General features: G+C 46.3%; 1 protein-coding gene and 1 long non-coding RNA gene across 5 annotated transcripts in view; one reads left to right on the top strand and one right to left on the bottom strand.

The window, feature by feature from the left end:
* The window catches only part of TBL1X (transducin beta like 1 X-linked), a 329283-nt gene extending 322598 nt beyond the window's left edge, over window positions 1–6685 (bottom strand). Inside the window, exons 1-3 of one of the 4 annotated variants that reach the window (XM_077146494.1) lie at window positions 6555–6685; window positions 726–903; window positions 7–102 (exon numbers count right to left, since the gene is read on the bottom strand). The gene's annotated coding sequence lies outside the window, so the exon portion shown is untranslated. The remainder of the gene's footprint in view (window positions 1–6; window positions 103–725; window positions 904–6554) is intronic. The other 3 variants (XM_077146495.1, XM_077146496.1, XM_077146501.1) reach the window with 3 other exon arrangements.
* LOC143671373 (uncharacterized) lies at window positions 6671–16375 on the top strand. Its single transcript, XR_013169549.1, has 5 exons — window positions 6671–6950; window positions 9834–10070; window positions 11748–11865; window positions 12666–12805; window positions 15739–16375. It is a non-coding gene; the product is annotated as an uncharacterized LOC143671373 (long non-coding RNA).
* The last annotated feature ends 5862 nt before the right edge of the window (window positions 16376–22237 follow it).

A 22237-nucleotide genomic window follows, 5' to 3' on the forward strand; every position in this document is an offset into this window, starting at 1 on the left:
AAATACCTGACTGGTACTCTTCAAAACAACCTGGCTTATCAAAAGCAGAGAAAGATAGAGACGATGTCACAGCCCAGTAGAGTCATAATGCAGCATGGGGTCCTGGAACAGAAAAATAACATCAGTGGGAAAACTGGGGAAATCCAAATAAGGCCTGGAGTTCAGAACATAGTAACGTAACAAAGATGGTTTCTCATCTGAAATGTTAACAATGGAAGAAACTAGAAATCCCCTTATCTTTCTGAGACTCAAAAACTAATCTAAAAAAGTTTGTTTAAAAATTTTGAATATTGAAATGTTCAATTCAGGTGAAGAGGTGGCCTCTGAAAACCAGTCTTTCTTAGGGGTCTTCTGAAGCTGCCACGACTGCCCTCAGACCATGTTGAGACACCTTCCTGGCCCAGAAAGCAGAAAGCCCATGTGTGAGCTTATTGATTTCTCCACTGTTTGGGTTTTCTAATCCTAAGTAACAGGTTATGACAAACTTGGTGGGTTACAACAGTAACATTTATGATTTCCAAGTTTGTGTGGGCCAAGGCTCTGGGCACAGGTTTGCTGGATCCTCTGACCAAGATGGCAGCCCGACTGCATCCTTATCTGGAGGCTCAACTGGGGAAGGATCCTCTTCCAAGCTCATTCGTGTTGATGGCAGAATGCATTTCCTTACAGTGACAGAATTCACAGCATTTGCCCCTTCAAAGCCAGCAGTGGAGAGTGTCTCTTACCTCATATATTTCCTAATCCGGGCGTAACAACCCATCTCCTTTGCCATACGTAACAACCCATCTCCTTTACCATATTCTTTTGGTAGAAGCAAGTCACAGACCCTGTCCACAATCAAGGGGAAAGGATGACAGAGGCGTGGTTCATTGGGAATCATCTTAGGGTGTGCCCAACAGATGCCTGTCAAGAAGAAGAGACAATGGTTCTTAGTTCCCCTCTGCCTGCCCCATTAAACCCATTACAAAGGCCATCAGTACAAAAGAAGACAGACCCCATCCTTGTTTGTGGCTGCTCTCTGAGAACACTGTGGTTCCAGACATCCAGCCGCTTCTAGTTTCCATTCGTCCTGCTTATCACTTCCCAACACAAGTAGAATCAGGATGACTGGGAACAAGGCAGTCAAGTGGGCAAGTTTCAGAAACTTTTTGGTGGACTGAACCACAGGCACTCCCTCCTGGGGGAGGCGCGGTTTTGTAGAAGGTAAGGGCCTCTAACTAAGGAGAGTGTTTCCCAAAGCAAGACTCAGGTGGAGCCCCTAGACTGGGATTCCCACTTCAGGTCAAAGCCAGCCAAGCATTGCATCGGTTAAGTCACGCTGCTGCTGGCTGGTAGGAGATAGGAGAGGTGGTGGCCACGGGCTGGTCCTCCCCAAAGAGTCCAGGTCTTATTTTTCCCAGGACCATGGCCTGGCGTTTGCTCTGCTCTGAAGCCCCAAGGTTCTGCCAGTGTGGGGTGCCAGGCTCAGCGGGCGCCTGGCTCAAGGGATCAAATCTACTGATGTGGGCCTGGTGGGTTCCCAAGGGCCCATTTAATTGTCTATAGGGAGGAACCCCTGCAGCCAAGCAGCTGCTCTGGGGGTCGACTGGTCAGCACAGGACGGGAGAAGCCGTGGGGTAAGTCTGTGAGGTCCAAGCGAGGCAGGTACCTCAGCCAGGGGCTGGGGTAGGGGTGGGAGGGGGGCCCAGATGGCTCCCAAGTGTTCCCCTGCTTCACCCTCTATGTGTGTGTATTTATGTCTGTCTGTGTCTCTCTTTACTCTTTCTCTTTTATCTCATTCTCTCTCTTTCCTCTTTTCTTCTTTCTCTTCCCTCTCTCTTTGTCCATCTCACTTTCTTTTCTTTCTCTCTCTCTCTACTCTCTTTTCTCTCTCCTCTCTTACTCCTCTTCTTTCTCTCTCTCAATTCCTTTCTCTTTGTCTCTCCAAAAAGGCCTTTCAATTTTGCTTGTAACAACTACTTTACATCAGCTGCTCTGGGGGAGAAGAGCCTGTAGGGCCTAAACCCTGAGCTTCTGGAAAGGAGAGTGGACACCAAGTCCTCACAGCCCAGTGCAGGGCAGGAAGCCAGGCCGTCTCTGCATCCCCAGGGACGGGGACCACGGCCAAGGAGGACAGAGAGTCGGAGGGCAGCTTCTGCCCCAGCCAGGGCCTGCCTGGCTGCCTGCTGCAGCATCTGCTCATGGGACAAGCCCTATGTCCCCAGGGGCCCTCCTTGTGGGCAGGGGGTGGGCACACCTTTAGCAGCCTCTGCAGGCAGGTGGGGCTGACTGCCCCCGTGCCGTCCGCCCCCCCACACACACACAAGGGCCACCTGCTTCAGCCCGCAACCTGCTGAGCGCTTAGGCACCCTCAGCCAGCAGGACACTTGACCAGACGATTCAGTTCATCTGCCCCAGAAGCTGGACAAGGAATATATGCACCAAGAGGAGGGACAGAAAAGATGCTCCAAAGACTTTCAGGCTGACAACAGGAATGCCTTGAGAGCCCCACTTTCTGGGGAGCCCCGCCTGCTGCAGGCAACAGGTGGGAGGGGTGCCTCCTTCCGGGGTGTCTGAGGCCAAGAGTGGCCAACCCAGAGGCACAGTAGAGGGGGAGGGGTTCCCGAGGGGATGGGACAAACTGCCCATCAACATCCACCCCAATGCCACCCTCTCTTGCCCCATCTCCTCCCCTTTGTGGGTCATCTAGATGCTTGGAAAGATGGAGGGCAGTGCCTGGGGGACCCCCCACCTCCCACCCTGCCGTACTGCAAGCACACAGCAATTCCCTGTCCTCGGTAACAGGAAGGAGGGCTGGGCTGGGGGAGGACCAGTGCCAAACACTCTCAGCTCCCCACTTCTGAATGTGCTGCTCCACCCCCACCCCTGAGAAATGTCAATCAGGGGAGCAGAACCCAGGGCCCCAGAGGAGGGGCTGACTCACCTAGAATCACAAACAGCTGCTCCCAGAAGAATACTAAGTCACACAAAATGAATAAGGGTGAACCCTACTTATATTAAAGATTTTGTCCACAGAGAGGACAAAAACATCAAAGGAACTAAAAGGCAGCATCCGACCCACCCCCTGCGCCAGCTCAGATCCCCGGCTCTGCCATTTGTCACCCACAAGGGCCATGTCCCAGGCACGACCTTGACTCCAAGACTGCAGCTCCCACAGCCAGGGGACCCTAAGAAAGCCTTCCTTTCGTAGGAAGTAGGATCATAGTGAAAATTAAATGAGAGATTAAATATGAAGCAATTCAGCTTAAAAATAGGTAGGGCGTGACTGAAGTACATTCCTCCAAATTGTGTATTTGTGTTCAGGGACACTCAGGCAAGAGCCGGATTGGGGTTTTTTCTCTCCTTAAGGAGATCTTTCTGCCACTCCACAATCATTTGCTTTTAAATACTTCAGATCCTTTTAACTGTCAGTTCGCTCAGCTTGAATAAAAGAGCTTTGTCAGAACTCACGTGCAAAGTTCAGAAGTTACATAAATATGACAGGAATGGAGTTACAAGCCTGCAGTTGTATATTTTAATTGCCACGTGAAATACTTCTGGAGGGAAATAGGAACTGGATCGGTTAGCAAGCAGGTAAAAATTTCACCAAGATACTTTCATACTAAAATCACTGCAAAAGCAAAACTTTCATTGGGGAAATGAGTGACCCCAATTATTTTTCAAAGTGCAATAGCTCCAGCTTCTTAGAGAACCTGGAAGTTTTTAGGTATTACTTCACCTAATACAATTATCATACCATAATCAATTATTCAAAGTTCTTTTTAAAATAGCAACTTAATGGGTCATCAGATGAAAATAAACTAAAAGCAAAAACCCTCTTGGTAATGTAAATTTAATCCTGTTCAAAGAAACACTGACCAAGTATATTTCATGGATGTGTACTGGAAAAAGAAAACACTAAGACAGCCCTGCCTTCTAAAAGCTTACAGTCTAACAGGAGACAAAATCTTAACTCTAATAAAAGTTCTGCGTGACAAATTGTAGGGATGAGTGAATGTGTGTGGGAAGGTTAATTATCTCATATGGATTTATCTATTTTTCTAAATTTGGACTTCAGCTAGTGGGTGTTCTAAAAGCTCGCTATTAGGTATTCCTTTTTTTTTTTTGAATTTGCCTTACTGATAGTTTCATTCAATGAAATGCAAAAAGATTAAAATGGAAAAAAAGGGCGGTCCACGGTGGCTCAGGAGGCAGGTGGCTCAGCAGGCAGAGTTCTCACCTGCCATGCTGGAGACCTGGGTTTGATTCCCAGTTTTGTTTCCCAGTGCCTGCCCATGCAAAAAAAAAAAAAGATGTCCAAGGGCACATTCTGTGTGACTTTATACCACTGCACCATTTCAGAGAATCGAGGAAACTATTCACCAGAATGCTAGGAATGGCAAATACACTATCTGAATTGCAGGACTGCCCTGAGAAAATGAAGTATCACAGACCTGCTACGGTGAGTATATGATCTGTGACCTTTCTCTCCATAGCTGCCACTCCTTCGACCTGGTTTAATTTGCTGGCTGGTTTCCTGGGAGGTTGCAGGGGTGAGGTGGGATTTGATTTGTCTTTCCTACCCACCAGGACTTACTTTCCAGAACAAAACAGTGAGGCTATTCTGGTGTCCAAGAGTGCAGGCATGGACCTAGCTAGGCTGCAGAACTCCCATCTTCGACTCAAGTGCCATGGCCTTGGGAGGACATCCCAAGATGCTGGCCGCCCCGCAGGGGAGCCAGTGGGGACCCCCATGGGCCTTGTCATTTGGCTGAACTGTTGGACAACAACTAGAAGGAGGAAACCATTTCCATGGTTACGGATGGTCTGGTTCAGGCTAATGCATTATTTAGCTTGTTCATAAAAAATGTGTAACATCTGGGAGCCCCAGAGAGTGAGGCATTCTATAAACAAATGTGACAGGTGCCACCCTTCGCACCTAGCCACAGGTCAGAATTCTCTTGTGCATCAGAGAACTGTCTCCTTTAAACAGGATGGTGACTCTGCTTTGAAGGGCTTGGGCCTGCATCTACCCACTCCTGCTAGTGACCTGGTCCAAATCAGACCCTTCAACCAGCAGGGAAACCCTGTCATCACTTTTAAATGTCCAGTTTTCGTCAGACTGGCCATAACCTTTGAGCTACCCAAACTTTTTCGTTGAAACCATTTGTAAACTACTTCTCCCAAATGCCCTACCATTCCAATCAAGCTGCCCAGAGGAGCTCTTTCTGCCTTTGCAGTCCATCTACCATCTGCCCTTTGCTTTCAGCACCCACTGCCCCCACCTAGGACCTCATTATCCACAAATAGGCTCCACCCATAGTCTCCTCCAGCTTTAATTAGAGGGCATCTTTGTGGTTTTCTCCTGAGTTTGTGATAACCTCCCTGCTCACCTTCTCCTATCGCATTTCCTGACTTTTAGAATTGACCTCATCTGTTTCTATCTTCTCAGAATAGCTGGAGCACCTAAGGTCTGCACCACTTCTAACTTCTAACACTCTGCTTTGGATCTCAAGTGAGGTTTCATTTTTGATGTCATTCTCTCCAACTAAGTAGGAAGGCCTGTGACGTTCAGAATCATCTGTGATGCCCCAGGTATACTTGAGCAGGGGAAAACAGGTTTTCTTTGACTGACGGAATAATTGTTCCAAGAAATTGCCCCACAAGGTGCACAATTATATCTCCCAAACAATTTCAGCTCAATATCGCGCATTCATCTCTCAGAACTCCAGCCCCTTTCCAACATTCACAGAAGGTGGCAGGGGTCGGCAGCCTCACTGCCCCAACATTTGTTGTGATCTTGCAGACCCCAACCTGAGTCTCCCAGTTCATTGGCCTCCCTACCTGCTGGGTTCCTCACTGTCCCTCCACCACAAGCCAATCTCTGTGGCTAAGCAGGAACTGCTCCACATCTGAATTCTTCATCTCTGTTTGTGTTTGTTAACCACATTCTACCTCCTACTCATTCTGCACTCCATGGAGGAATATTCAGATTCTTCTTTCACAGGACATTCAAATTAATCTATCCACCTTCTGCTACAGTCAACACTTTGGTCTCACAATTTGCCTTTGGCACATATCTGAGCGCCACTGGAAAAAATGCCACAAGGTGTGGACTAAGGTCACTGTGGCATCATGGTTTTTCATCTTTGGAAATGTGTTAATGGCACTCATCCATCCATTTCCCTTAGCAGCCTCTCCAACTTTCCCTACGTTCTCGGGCTCCACGGATAGGCATCTGCTGGTTGTGCCAGGTGCTCTTTTCTCTCCAACATCCCTTCATGTTTCCTCTGTTTGAGAACACTTCTCTCCAGAGAGTTTCCATCCAATATATGTAGATGGGCAGACAACCTCTCCCCACCCTCTCCCCATGTATGGCCAAAAATGTCCCCAGCTTCTGTAGTCATTGGTTTAGGGACAGGTACGTGCCCCTAGCTAGAGCAATCAAAATCTTACCCTGAAGGCGGGCCACGGTGGCTCAGCAGGCAGGAATGCTTGCCTGGGATGGCAGAGGACCCAGGTTCGATTCCCGGTGCCTGCCTATGTTAAAAAAAAAAAAAAAAAAAAAATCTTACCCTGAGGCTTTCTTCCTGAGATCCTGGGAAAGACATCCTTTGGCTTGGGAAGTGCTGAAGTGATGGGCTGTGGGCAGCCACCTTGACTACCTCACAATAGAGTCTGAGTCCGGGACGGCAAACAAGACACAGAGGAACTGATGATTGGAACCTAGAGGAGAGAAAGACACTGATTGGCCAGACTTGGGTCATGTGCTCACCTGGAGCCAATCACCGTGGCCAAAAGGCCTCAGCGTTCTGAGTGGCCAGATCTAGTCACATGCTCTATGCTTAGACCCGGGAGTGGATGCTGGAAGTCGGGGGAGCTGGGTGCTGAATTCCAGGGGTGGCCTTGGAGTCTGTGTCGGCATAAGCTCTCCTGCGCTTACTCAAGTTGGAGAGACACTGCTCCCAAAGGTAAAATCCTTAGAACCTCATAATTTACTTGGGATACCATTATATACAAGGTATTTTGTGGCAAATGTTATGCCCCAGGACTGCGTGTAATGGTTTCTTGATTTTTTTACCAGTGAAGATTGTTGATGGACAACTGAGACCTGTGGTTGAGTTGCCCCGTGTCCCTCTCCTGCAAGGACAATGAGGAGGGATAGACACCCACCCCCCATATCAGGAAGCTGTTTCCTCAAAGCAAAGTGATGCTCAACATCAAACTTCCTTTTATTTTCTTAGGTTCCAAAAGAGCGTATGTTTAGATTTTGATGAAATCATTTTCAAAATTAAATAAAACAAATGTGATAGTTTAAAAACTAACCAAGAACCATTTCCCCACTGGACTGCAGAAATACAAAAGACCATTCCCCTGGGTGTTTGGCTGTAGCTTCATTTCAGAAGTAGCAAACAGAAACACACACACAATTAATACCGCTGGGAAATACACAAATTCCCATAGACTCATATCCCACCAGAGAGTCGCAAAACTGCCCTCTTGACTTTTAAAATGAAATCTGTTCACTGATTGCTTGAGCTTCTTGCTTTGATTGCTGACAAAAAATTTTTTTCCTTAATAGAAGTGGTAAATAATAACTGCTTAGCTAATAGAAAAAGAAAAAGCAACCAGATCATGTGGTGTAGCACACTCAGCAACTACCTTAGCCTTCAGGCTTTTTCATCCTCAGAAATTCAGGTCATTGGAGTTGACAAGTGTCAGCCAGGTAAGCCCACAGTGGAATCCATTCTTCAGTTCCTTCCTCTGCACAGAAGAGTAGAATTAGAAAACACCAAACAGCAGTATATGAGTAATCTGATATTCAGCTCTTGAAATGCTGCGTCTTTGTGCCAAAGAACACACTTTGAAGTTCCTTGAAAAGAATAAAGGAAGATGCAACAAAGCTAAGAAATGGAAGGTGCCGGATGGAGGGATTGAGGTGGAAAGAAGTAGGGGAGGGTGTGAGACAGAATGTTCCAGGGCATGGGTTCGAATGTTTTTTGTTGACTTTGCATCACTTGTTTTACATTCTGTTCCAGTGTCTACTGCACTGCTCTTGGCCTAGATTGGATTTTTTATGATCAAACTTTGAGGTATAATTTACATAAAGTGAGCAAGTTATTAGTGTGTTTTACCTTTGTATTCAATTGCATACTCGTCACCCAAAACAAGTTAGGGACATTTCTGGAAGGCTCTGTTGGGTCTCCTTTCATGAGTAGGCCAATCACTTGTACCCCCACACGCATACCCCCACACCAGGGGACCTATGACTGTGAGTTCTCTCACCATAGGTAGTTTTTCCTGTTCTAGGAGTGATTTTAGTAAGGACTTACTGGTTTAAAGTGACTGCGTTGTGTCTTTTACAAAATGTTTATTCCAACTATGGCTGAAAGGATAACAAATGTATTCTTTTATTGAGTCCTAGAGTGTCATTTCATACTCTTTCATTATGACCATTTAAACATGAATGCATCATGGAAAATAAATAGATACAACAAAACCCATAGCCCAAAAGATATAAGGTAGAAATGCTAGAATCTATAGACAGATTTTCCTTTTGCTGTATTTATCTTTTCCCTTCCCCCTTCTCTGTTTAAACAGCTCCAGATCAATAGAAAAAAAAAATCCAATTAGTGTATTCCCTACAAGGGTGGTTTTGTCCTCTCTTTCGCAGAATGTTTTCTAGTTATGTAAAAACGTCAACTGAGCAGCATAATGCATTTGTTCCCACCAGGAATACTGCATTAAGGTTTATTAGCATTTGGGAACTTCAAGTAATGGAAAAATTGAGCCAGATAGAAAGGGACACATGATAAGTAGCTCTGAATTTAGCACTATTTTATTAAGAACTCGGCGCAACCAGCTGACAACAGGGCCAGACACGTTCACCTTGTTTAACCTCTTCTAAAAGCTCAAATGAAAACAAGAATTTCTCTAAGCATACAAAAATAGCTGCAAAAATAAATAGGACATTTTGCTACAGGTTAAATGAACTCTAATAAGGGCTCCAGAAGATATAAAATGGTTACTTTAGATGGTTAAAAATAGGGAGCAAAGGTATATAACCCAGGATTTTTTCCTTCTGTTATTTTGGTGCTGAGCCTTGCAGGTGGAAAAGGATGACTAAGTAATATCTAAAACCAATCTTTCCTTTGATCTTGTCTTATTACATTTGAAATCCAAACCTCTTAGGAAACTGTTCTGGCTCGGTGTCATTGGGGGTGAGCAGTCTGACACGTTATCTTCCAGGTTGGGAGACTGACTATTGGGCCAACCTCAAGCCAATTTGTGAAGGAACAAAGCTTCTCCTTAGCTGGCCTCCCAGGACTATTTCTTCTCTCCTTATCCTGCATCCAGGGTATGGTGCACAGGCTCTAGGGTGACCCCCATCCAAGGATCCGCACCCTTATGGGGTTCCCATCCCATGAATGTAGGCAGAACCTGTGGCTGCCTTCTAACCGAAAGAACATGGCAGAGGCGATGGGGATGTCACACCACGTGGTTGAGCTACACTGTAGAAGCTCTAGAGGCTCTTCTTGCTGGCTTTATGAAGTTAAACTGCATGGACTGCATAAAGGTCCATATGGCCACAAGGAAATTAATTCCAACAACATGGCATATCTGGGGCACGTATTCTTCCTTGGTCTAGCCTCCTGATGAGAATACGGACAAGATGATGCCTTCCTGCAGCTCTGGGTGTAGCCCGAGCAGAGGACCCAGCTCAGAGTGCTGAGACTCCCAAACCACACAACTGAGAGATAATAAATATCTATTGTTTTAAGCCACTGAGTTGGTGGGAACTTGTTATGTGGCAATAACTAACTAATATACGATATTTTCTTCTATTTTTATAGGACTTATTCTCACAAATCATCGATTAATTACACCCATCGCTGTCTACCCCCACCTCCCCCACCACCATCACCGCCCGCCTTGTACAAAGATTGCTGTTTGGGGAACCCTGGGAAAGAAAATGCCTTAAAGCCCCAAAGGCATCAGTTATCCACTGATGAGAGAATCACAGAGGAGGAAGAGAGAAGGCAAAGGAAGGGGCCCCGTTTTCCCCCAGCTTGCAGGTGCTCAGACATAAGGTGACGGTCCCATATCAGGACACGGCAAGTGTTTGTGTGGGGTTTTCCTTAGGACCTCTGTCTAAGGTACTAAGACAAATACCGACTGCTATCACAGATTCCTCATGTAGGTGGGCTTAAACAACGGGAGATTACTGGCTCGTGGTTGTAATAGTCCGCGGTTAAATAGTCCACAATCAACACACTGACAAAGCTTGCTTGCTCCCCGAAGGCTGTAGCGTTCTGTTACTGGCTCATCTCAATCCTTGGGGCGCCTCCCCTCACTTGGCAATATCCTATCCATTCTTGTCTGGCTTCTGGATTCTCCTTCTAAGGCCTCCAACTGGCTGGCTCGGTTGGACACAACTTCACTCAAATCTTCCCAAGTTCCTACTCACAATGGCTTCACACCCACAGGGACATAAGAATTAAGATTAAGAACATGTGTTTGTTGGGGGACATGCTTGAACCCACCCCCACTTAGGAGCCTCCCAATATGGTCCTGGTGCCACATCTTACCCGAGGCCAGCTCGCCACTTGAACTGCCCCAGAGGTCAGGAGTGGAATCAGAAGAGAAGGGTCAGTGTGGCAGCTTCTGAGGTGGTGACAAGTGGGGGCTTTGGGTGGCCTGAAGGCAGATGGGGAAACTGAGTCTAGGACCAGCTAGAGAGAGAGGCTGGTGCTTGCTGAAATCAGGCCAGCAGAGGAGAAAGGCAGATCATCCCCAACAAGGAAGGGCTGGATGTGCATTTGACAAGGTCTGTTGTGTTATTGTAGGAGGTTGGTTATTCCCAGACAAAGAGAACACACTCAAAAGTGAGCTGGTGGATCTAAGAAGTTGGGAGTTGCATTGTTAAACAATACAGCAGGAAGGAACCCCGTCGGAGGCTTTTCCAACCTGGAATCGTTTCACTTCATGTTATCTCCATTGAGGTGCTTCTTCTGGCAAAATATTTGGATAGAATAAAAAAGTGGCTCTTTTTAAAAGCCAGAATCAAAGGTTCCTAGACAATCTAGCTTGTGGTTACAAGCCCCAGTTTTGGGGTGAGATGCACACAAAAAACTTTGGAGTGGCTTTGAGATGGGAGTCAGGTTCTATGAGCTGTGGGAACATGGACAAGTTACTTAAGGGACTGTGCTCCAGGTTTCCATCTGGAAAGTGGGGCTGAAATCACCTCTTTCCTAGACAATTGTTAATTTAAGCATTATCTTAAATTTGAGGGAAATGTAGTTTCTGTGTTCAGTACCATGCTTTGCACACAGTACCTGCTCAGTCAACTGAAGTAACGGTGACTGCACTGAAATATGTATCTGAAATACTTGGGAAGAATTCAAGCAGGCACAATATTAAGTGTATGGCTTTGGGGACTTCAGTGCAAAATGTAATATGAAACAACAACCAAAAATGGAGACGAAGAGATGTGGGAATTATTAAGGTACTTATTGCCTCAAAATACAGAGCAGTGGGTTCAGGCATAGACTCTCAAACTTGAATGCTTTTCAGAATCTCCTGAAGGACGGGTTGAACTCTGATGGCTGAGCACCGTCCCCAGAGTTTCCAATTCAATAAATCTGGGGCGGGGACTTATTTCTTATAGGTTCCTAGGGTGTGCTGCTGCTGGTCAGAACCGCACTGAGAACCATTGCACTTGGAAACTTGCTGTGGAAATGTTACTAACAGTGTGTTCTTTTAACCAGCTGCTGGAGGACTGCCCTGTGCACATTTGGTTGAGTGTTTGGGAAAAACCCAAATCCTGAAGACATCATTCCTGCCTAGCAAAGCTTGAAGCCTAAGCCAGCCCCCTGAAAGAAGGCGGTGAGTGCTGTAACTGGGGTCTGCAGATGGGGCTGGGGGCTTCCAGAACAGGAACCTGCCTTTCCTGGGGAGTGAGGGCCTGCTGCACTTAGTAGAGCTGAGTGAGTGGATGGCATCTGCAGGAAGAACTTCAAGTGACCTTTGTCACCATTTGAATAAAAAGCCCCCTGATTACCCTGGAAAGTGACATTAAAAGCTCTTCCCCAGGGACTCTGCTTTGTCTTTGACCAAACCCGTCTTCACTGAAGTCACAGGAATAAACTCCAAAGTGAACTCATTTGTCCTTTTTCACCTTGGTGATTAAAAAAAACCCACACATATAAAAATGGAAAAGGACTGAGGATGTATGTTCCCTGTGTATTAGCAGTCTACTGCTGTGTAACAAGTTACCACGAACTTAGAGACTTCAAACAACACCCATTAATTATCTCCCAGTTTCTGTGGGTCAGGAGCCCCCTGTGCCCAGGTGTGCTGGGGCCTAAAGCTCAGTGTGTGACACAGTGTGAGGCTGTGGTCCTCGGGACAGCACAGCCCCTGCCATACTGGTGTGGCCTGAGGAAATGGCCTCAGACACCATTTTTCCCCAAGACCCTCTACCCTCTGGGACAGGGGACCACTTTCCACCCTCTCTTGGGAATTAGACACACACTCCCCCCTGCCTAAGTGCCCTTCCTATCTCCTCTTTGCCTGTGTTAACCTGGGATAGCTCACCTGCAGCATTACTCCCCCAGCCAAGCCTCTGCTCCCCCGCACACGCGTCTATGTCCCCCTGTTGAAGACTCGGTACTTCTCTTCTGCAGAACCACAATTAGATAGACCATCCGATTCCACAGTGAGATCCCATCTTGAAGGATCGCACTAAGATGAGGCGAGACTCCAACAAAAAAAAGAAGATTGGCTGCTTCCTTCAGCCCAGTGTGAACCGCGCAGAGTCCAACAGGTGGGTGAAAGATAGGAAATGTGTCCCATCTACCCCCAAGAGTCATATCCTCATCATATCTGTGATGGGATAGGCCCAGCTGCAAACATTTATTAGAATAGGAAACATTTACCACTGTGAACGTTTATTTGACTAAGAAAGTCCCTGATGCTCGCTGTGATGATTAAGCTCTTCTGTCAACTTGGCCAAGTCATGGTGTCCAATTGTGTGGTCCAAGCACTGGCCTGACTGGGAGGACATTTCATGGACTTAAATCATTACTAAGTTGACTGCATGTGTGGCTGATTATATCTTCTATCAATTGAGAACATTGCCTTCAACAATGAGAGAAGTCTCACCCAATAAGTTGAAGGCTTTAAAAGGAGAATTAAGGAGTTCAGCAGTCAGAAGGGAGAATTTCCAGCTCTCCTTCAACCAGCCAGCTTCTCCTGGGGAGTTCATCAGAACTCTCCATTGGAGTTCCCAACTTGTGGCCTGCCCCATGGAATTTGGGCCTGCCCATCCCCACTGTCACATGAGCCAGTTCCTATAAAAAAAAAATCTTATTATATCTGCATAATATGTAGATACATATAGATATCTGCCTTTGGCTCTGCTTCCCTGGAGAATCCTAACCAGCACACTGGCCTGTACAGAGGGCCATATGGCTGGGCTCCTTCCTGCCTGTAAGGAATTTATGGAGGGGTAGGGAAAGACCTCAGCCTTGTCAAGAGCTGACCTCCTGGGGTGACACCATTAAACCATCTTTCCTGGGACACTACCTGCGGTGTGCTGCAGTCCCTCACAAGGCAAAGCTGGGGTGGGCTGTGCTGCACGACCCTCTGCTGACCTACATCTCCACTGCTTGGCCCACCACGAATCTCAGAGTTGCTCATGCAGTTTCCAGCCCCTTTCCCTATAAGATGCAAGGAAAAGCCAGACTGCAGTTTAACCTCGAGTCCCCACAGGCTGCTGTTTCTATTTGGAATCTTGCCTCCTCCTTGCCCTCCATCCCTAAGCAGTGCAATTTGCCTCCTTCTCTGCACAGTTTGTCATCCCTAGTGCTTAGCCCGCCATGGAAAGACATGCCTCTAGATTTCTTTAACGTGCTGGCCAGGCATGCCCCCACTACATGGCTCTTCTCCACTTGCCCCCACACCCATTGTCTGCCCTACTGTGTGTGTGGAGGCTGGCCCCTATGGACTGGTACATTCTGTGAGTCTTTGCTGCTGTGGAGATAAATATTTCTTTCTTGTTTGCCTTGCACGTGGGCTGTGCACTGGCTGCCACCCTGCTGAGCAGTGCTTAGCTAGGCTGGACTCCACTCAGCACCAGCATTCTCCTCATACCTGGAACCAGAGCCCATCTGGTTCCCTCTTCCTAAGGCTGAGGCCAGATGCCCCAGTGCTTGTCAGCCCCATATGCGCACTTAAGGCTTCTGCTTGGATGTTGTGGAATGTCAGTCTTCTCACATTCCATTGACCCAAACAAGTCACATGGTAAAGCCCAAGGTCAGTGGTGCAGCACTTCTCAGGGCAGGGAGGACTGGGTAACTGAGTACCAGGAATGCCCTCTCCACGCCCAGGCCCCTTGCCTTTCAGCTTCTCTTTGGATTCCTTCCCTTAGCCCCCCCCACTCTTCTGGAAATGACCCCTTCCTTTAACTCCCTTCAGTGAGCATGCCATCTCTTTCCCACCGGGACTGTGGTGACACCCCAGGACTGAAGTGCCCCAGACATACTTTGGGATCTCTGTACTGCCTTGATTCTTAATTCAGAGGCGAGGTTTGCACAGCTAACAACTGTTCAGAAATAACACCTTCACCTTTACTTCCCATGGCGAACATGATTATGCCTAGAAATGAATTCTTTCTGAGTAAAAGTAGAGAGCTCTTGTTTGTACTGTAAAAATACTTACAAATGCTGTTGATAATCTTTGGCTGCAGTTACAAAGTTTATGACCTTTTCATTTTCAATTTCCAGTGTGTTTTAATAAGTTAGTTGAGCTTCTTTAATACCAAAGAAGAGAGAAAAAATTTGCAGATGGACATTTATGTTATTAAAGTAATATAATTTTCTCAGAGTTTCTTATACATAAAGTCTAAGGTCAAATATGTTGAACAAGGGTAGAATATGTCTCAGATACAAGTCTTAATAAAGCAATGGACTGAAATTTGTATAGGTATGTAATACATTATGTAATGCATAATATTGGTAATAAACTCAGTTGATGTGGGTAATTTTCTATGCCCTCAAGTCATCAATTATATAGATTATTTTTTAACCCCTTTGGAAACTTTTTCTAAACTAGGATAATTTACTTTTGTTTTAATATCTGAAAATTAATAAATAGTGACTTTACTAAAGAAAACTATTTCACCGTTTCAATAACTTTTTATCTTTTAACAATGTTTTTCTTTAATTCTTTTTCCTTTCTAAGTTTGTTTGTGTGCTCTGAAACCAGCTGGTTTTGATTTTATTCAGAAACAGGAATTCTTTAAAAGCTACCAATTCAAATCTCTGCATAGCATTTTAATTAGGACTCTGTTGCAATAGTCAGAAACCCAGTGGGGACAAGCTTAAGCAAAAAAGGGGATGTATTAGAAGGTAACAGGAATTGCGAGAAATCCAAGGAAGGGCTTACGGTGGAATGCTAGAAGGGCAGGGGTGGAGCTGGGACCCAGGGACAGTTAGAAGCAGCTACTTGATCATGGCCAGGTCTCTCTCTGTCACCACTCTCTGTTCCTCGTGGGTGTTCATTGGGTGTGATGGGTGCTCTCATGCTTTCACCACGGTGCCCAAACCAGTGCTGAGGGGCTCATATGCTCAGGGCTGAGGGTGTGGCTGGAGGCAAGATATTTTTTTGAAGTCTTATTAATTGTGAACACTCACTCATATAAATGTTGTAACCTATTCCAGAATTTACCCATGTTTGTTTTTTTTTTTTTTTGGACAGACAGACACCGGGAATTGAACCCGACTCTCCAGCATGGCAGGCAAGAACTCTGCCTGCTGAGCCACTGTGGCCTGCCCCCCATGTTTGTTTTGACCTTAACTGCTGGAGGGAATAATGCCCTGGGGTGACGGGGTCCTGGATGCTGAGATGAGACCCCCAGCTCACATGTACCACACCCCCAGCCCACCCCTAGACTTCCTTCCAGGCTCTGCAGCACTGGCTTCCCCAGCAGCAGCCTGCCTGGGGCCAGAAGCTCTCTCTGCTGCTGATCACGTGGATCGTCTTGGACCCCATCCTCTCATCTGCACTGTGTTCATGTGAGCCCATGATGCCCACTCACCTGGACAGTGGGTGGGTGTCAAACAAAGGACGGGCAGAAAGGGTGTCCAGAAGCGCCTGTTGTCTAAAACTTAACCTCTCTCTCTTGTTTCTTTTAATGTATGATTATGTCAGGTCGCAAACATGTAAATAACCTCTTGAAGGCTGAAACATTATCATCCACTGGTACCTCCGTGTGAATGATTTTTCATGCTCTTTCCTGAAAGAAAAAATTGGGGTGAGTCAAGGCAGGAGAAATGCCCCCTGGTTTGGGAGGAGCAGGCCTTGGGATCCCCAAGGCAGGCAGATCGGTTTTAGACTCCAGGAAGCTAAGGCTGAGGTGCTGACTGAATTGCCTGAGATCTCAGTAAATGGAAGCACAATGCCTTCAAATTCCTTCCTTCTTCAAGCTCTTTCCTTCCTTTATTTCTTTGTATTGTTTTTCAACCTTGCCATTTTACCTTGCTTCTGTGAACAAGGAAGAGAAGCTCCCCAAACCACAAGTTTGGCCATACAGCTCCAATTTTGGTTTGATTTTTAAAACTATTCTGTTTATGTTCCTTTAGTAGGCAAAGACAGTGACTCTTTAGCATATTGCCTAAAAAGCAGTTTAGGATCTCTTGGTTGCAAAAATCAGAGTCTGACTCAGAGGTCTGAAGAAGACTAGGCCTTTGAGACTACATGTGGGGCAAAGGTGAGAGCCTGGCTTCAGTGGCCCCAGGCAAACTCTGGCCTGAGGCGTGGGTCAGGGATGGAAGCAGCTGCATGCTTTCCATTTCTTCCCCAGGGGCCACCCAGTGTCTCCCAGTGAGCCCGCTACTCCCCAGGCATCTGCCATTGTCTAAGCCTTGGGCTCTCTGCTCCAGGCAGCTTTTCTCCCCTCTTTGCTTCCATTCACTTCTTGTTTCGCTTTCTCACATTGTTGTCTTGGCCCATTGTGACCTCTCTCTCTCTTAGCTCCCACTGCTAGTTTGTTTTCTTCCTCATTCCCTCCTTCTTTTTATGGAGTCCAATTGATCAGCTCATCTTTTTTTTTTTTTTTTTTTTTTTAATACATGGGCAGGCACCGGGAATCGAACCCAGGTCCTCTGGCATGACAGGCAAGCGTTCTTGCCTGTTGAGCCACCGTGGCCCACCCCAGCTCATCTTTTTGAGCCAAACCAGCTGGTGGGTGTGCGTGAGGCCCTCTTTCTCACCAGTCAGCCGAGCTGTGTTTGGGGTTATGGTTGGAGGCTGGGTCATGGGGTACAAAACGTGCCCAAGGGATGACCTTTCAGCTGGGTCGGGACTTTGAGCTGATTTGCTTAGATGGGGCTGTGGGTGGGGCTGACAAGGTACTTGACATGTTTGGATCATTTGGAAACTTTAGAAAAGATCTTGACTTGACAATTCAAAACCTTAATTAAAAATCAAAGGAGATGTGTTTTAAATGCACTAAATGCCCCAGAAAAAATGCAGAAAACTAAGCCAAAGAGTGGTAGCCACTCCAGGGAGGGAACTGGGTGTGCGGGAGACAGGGATGGCAGAGAAAAATTTACTTTTCACTGCCCAGTACTCTGTCCTTGTGAGGTTTTTATTTGTGTGTGTTATATATGTTATATAGTCCATACTAAAGCCAACTTCTCAGAGTTCAGAAATAAACCCACACATCTAAAGCAATTGACCTTCCATAAAGGAGCCAGATCCACTCGATGGGGAAAAAAAGTCTCTGCAACAAATTGGTGCTGGGAAAACTGGAGATCGTGTGCAAAAGAATGAAATTGGACCCCTACCTCACTCCATATAAAAATTAACTCAAAATAGATCAATGACCTAAATAGAAGCACTAAAATCATTAACCTCTCAGCAGAAAACAGAGAGAAAAACGTTCAGGAGTTTGTAGTTGGCAATGAATTCTTAGACTTTATATCAAAAAGAACAAGTAACAAAAGAAAAATAGCTAAATAGACTTTCCCAAAATTAAAAATTTTTGTACAGCAAAGGAAATTACCAACAAAGTAAAAAACCTACAAAATGGGAGAAAATATTTGGAAATCATAGATCTGATAAGGTTTTACTATCCAGAATATATTAAGAAGTCCTACAACTCTTAAATCTAACTGATTTTTAAAAAGCTTTTTTTCTTTGTTAGAGAAGTTACACTTTTACAGAACAATCATGCATAAAACACCCTATTATTAACACCTTGCGTTGGTGTGGCACATTTGTTACAACTGGCGCTCCTCCCCTGGTAAAGGCCCTTTTGCCCTGAGTCCTCTTGCTTTTGCTAAAATCATTATGTTGGTTGGCGAGGATGTATGGACCCTAGAAAAGCCATGTTTTAATCCTAATTGCATTTTGTAAAGGCACCCTATTCAGTACTGTATGTTTGAAACTGTAATTAGATCATCTCCCTGGAGATGTGACTCGATCAAGAGTGGTTGTTAAGCTGGATTTGGGTGGGTCTTGATTGGTCTTGATTAGTTTAGGAATCCTATAAGAGAATGAGAGAAAGGAGATTCAGAGAGAGCAGAGAATGCTGCAGTGCCACGAAGCAGAGAGTACACGAGTCAGCGACCTTTGGAGATGAAGCTCCTAGGAAGCTTCATGAAACAGGAAGCCAGGAGAGAAAGCTAGTAGATGATGCCGTGCTCGCCATGTGCCCTTCCAGCTGAGAGAGAAACCGTGAACTTCATCGGCTTTCTTGAACCAAGGTATCTTTCCCTGGATGCCTTAGATTGGACATTTCTATAGACTTGTTTTAACTGGGACATTTTCTCGGCCTTACAACTGTAAACTAGCAACTTATTAAATTCTCCTTTTAAAAGCCATTTCATTTCTGGTATATTGCATTCCGGCAGCTAGCAAACTAGAACAACCATCATAAAGGAAAGCAATCCGGGCTGTGTGACGACAGACCAGAGACAGGGATTTGAAGATGTAAAGCAGCTGGCTTTGAAGGTGGGAAAGGAGTTACGAACCAAGGCATATGGGCAGCACCTAGAAGCTGGAAAAGGCAAGGAAACAGATTTTTCCTCCAGAGCCTCCAGCTAACAGCCTGATTTCAGCCCAGCTTCAGTATAAAGAATGCTGATGAAGGGAAAGTGCCAGGCAAAGCTGAAGCTCATTTCAAGCCAGCCCTGCACTTATGATGTGGGTCATGTGTATCTGTCACCCGTTAGGGGCCACCCCAGAGGGATGCTCAAGGGAGTCCCTCCCAAACTGCCTTCTATTTTCTGCTGCCAACTCCCCACCTCAGCCATGGCCTTGGGGTTGTCCCCACCCTGTTCAGGCCTGCAACCGGGCTTCTTTCCTATCAAGACCAAATGACAAGGGCAGGAGGCTCAAGACGCAGTGGGGACAACCTCCAGGGGAGGCCAGGGGAGGCCATCTCTCCTCAGGTGCCACCTCTGTTGACATCTTCTGTCTCAGTGCGACGGCCCGGTGGAAGGCAAGGCACATCCTTACTTAGCAGAGAGGGGGAGGCAGGGATTTTCACTTGTCCTCAGGATTTTCTAGTCCCCCGTTGTGCCTTGCTGTTCCCTGCTGTGCCCTCCTCTCTCCTTAATCCCCTTGCACCCCTTCACCGTAGCTGTCGTGACTTCTTCTCACACATTTGGGGGCTTAGCAGGATGGCAATGTATCCTCTCACAGCTAGAGAGTGAGAAGTCTGGAATGGGTCTCACTGGGCTGAAATCAGGCTGTTAACTGGAGGCTGTAGGGAAAATCTGTTTGTTCGCCTTTGCCAGCTTCTGGGGACAGCCCCCACTCCTTGGCTGGTAACGCCTTCCTCATCTTCAAAGCCAGCTGCTTTGTACCCTCAAATCTCTCTGTCGGCACATCTTCTCTGCCTCTGCCCTTCCCGCCCCCCTCGTATAAGGACCCTTGTGATGATACGGGGTGACCCAGGATGACCTTCCCAGCTCAATACTCTTAATCAGTCTTTTGGCCTTGGAAGGCAAGGCTTAGAGTCACAGGCTCCAGGGTCTAGGGTGTGTGGCCGTCTTTGGGAACTATGAATACAGGTGACTGCTCCTCCTCTGTTGTCCCTCTTGCCCCCAGTCAACCTCGGCTTTCCCCTGAAGGTCCAACTCATCGTCCCACAAAGTCCCTGCCCCCATGTGTCATTTCCAGCCCCTTGAAACGGTGCCTTCTGCCATCTTCCCTCCCTGAAAGTCCTGCACTGGCAGATTGAATCTGCTGTTGGTTGCCGAGGAATTCACTGCCATCTGGACCCCATCTCAGCCATATCCCACCACGCCGGGCAATAGGGGTCATGTGGATCCAAAATTCCAGGTTGGGTCACCCACCAAATGTATTTCTCTGGGAAAACACTTGAGGCAAGTTGAAAGGTTTTACACTAGTTACTTCTATCTTCAGGTAGAATGTGGATATGAGAGGTGCATTCATTAAGGTTCTCTGGAGAAACAGAACTGATAGACTATATATATCTGTCTCCTATGATTTATTAGAGGAATTGGATCACATGGCCAATTGGCAAGGGGATTGGCAAGACCCAATTCTGTAGGGCAGGTGGCAAGCTGGAATCTTTAAAAAAGGAAATTCTGGGCGGGCCGCGGTGGCTCAGCGGGCAAAGTGCTTGCCTGCTATGCCGGAGGACCTCGGTTCGATTCCCGGCCCCAGCCCATGTAACAAAAACGGAGAAACAGAATACAATAAAACAAGAAAATGTTTAAAAATGTTTCCCTTTCTTCCTTCCTTCCTTCCTTCTATCCTTCCTTCCTTCTCTCTGTCTTTCCTTAAAAAAAAAAAAAAAAAAAAAAAAAAAAAAAAGGAAATTCTGGAATCTAGCAAGTCCAAACTTTCTGGGCAGGCTGCAAGCTAGAAACTCCAATGAAAGTGAAGTTGAATTCTCCAGGAAAAGCTGACTGGCTGAAAAAAAGGCCAGAATTCTTCTTTCTGACTTCTAAAATCCTCAGTTCTAGCTTTAAGAACTCCAACTGATTGAAGGAGGAGACTCCCCACATTGCTGAAGGCAAGCTCCCTTGTCAACTGTAGATGCAATCATCCATAGATGCAATCAACTAACTAATGAGGCAAATCTATCTATGAAATATCCGCACAGTAACAATGAAGCCAGTACTTGTTTGACCAAAAACTGGAAACCATGACTCAGCTAAATTGACACATGGAATTCACCATCACAAGGAGCTTTTGTGTCTAGCCTGGGACAGCTCACCATTTTATGACATTATTTTCATGGGAAAATGTGTTTAGAGTTCCAAGTAAATCACTTGCAAAATAGAGTCAGAGCCCAGCCTGTGTGTATAAGAGAACTCTGCTGACATTTGATATCATATATCCAAACATCTGAAGCAAATAAGAGAACTCAGGGAATATAAAGAATAAAAAAAAGAAGTCTGAGGAAAGCTAAAATAGAACCAGCATGAGAAGACTGGAAACATCTAACATCAGTTTAGAGAAGCAGATCACACAGTCAAACAAACAATTCAGAACTGCAAGTTGTTTGATGAGCCAGATATTTCCCTAGACTTATGTAGCCCAGTCCTGTCTTCGTGACCTGACTCTGGGAGAGAAACCACGATTCCAGCTTTCAACCTGTAGGTCCTCCCTTCTCCCAGCAACCACACAGGAGCGAGGTCCACTCTTGCAAGCAAAGTTTTGAGATGCAGAACTTTATTTTCTGGCAGCCCCCATTCTCTTCTGGGAGCCTTGCTTCACCCCGTGTCCAGATCTCTGGCAGTTTGGCACCCCATACCCTTGCCCCAGGCCCACTGGGCCCTATCAGGCCATCTCCCATGTTCCAGAAACCGTGACTCCTTTCCCTCCTCCTTCTCAACTTCGTTGTTCTGTGTCCCTTGTTGATGGAATCAGTGAATCCGAAATTGCATCTATCTGGACAGGAACCAGATGGCCTGTCCAACTGGGTAATTTGGGAAGAGTTTGGTGAAGGGCTGATTGCCAAAGAACGGGCAAGATATAGAGAGTAGGGTTTCTCAAACTTGGTCCCAAAACACACCTGCTCCACCAGCAGCGCTGAGAACTGCTCTACGGTCTCACTTGATCCTTTTCAGTGTTGAGACAGAATTTCTCTGCTGCAGCCCTGGTGACGTTCAGGTCCAGGTAATTCTTTATTGTGCAGTTGCCCCGTGCATTGTGGGGTGTTTAAACAGCATCCTTGGTTATGTTTTGGGACCCCAGAGCCTTCTGGCAACCTAAA

Source organism: Tamandua tetradactyla, chromosome X (genome assembly GCF_023851605.1).
Source record: "Tamandua tetradactyla isolate mTamTet1 chromosome X, mTamTet1.pri, whole genome shotgun sequence".
NCBI lineage: Eukaryota > Metazoa > Chordata > Mammalia > Pilosa > Myrmecophagidae > Tamandua > Tamandua tetradactyla.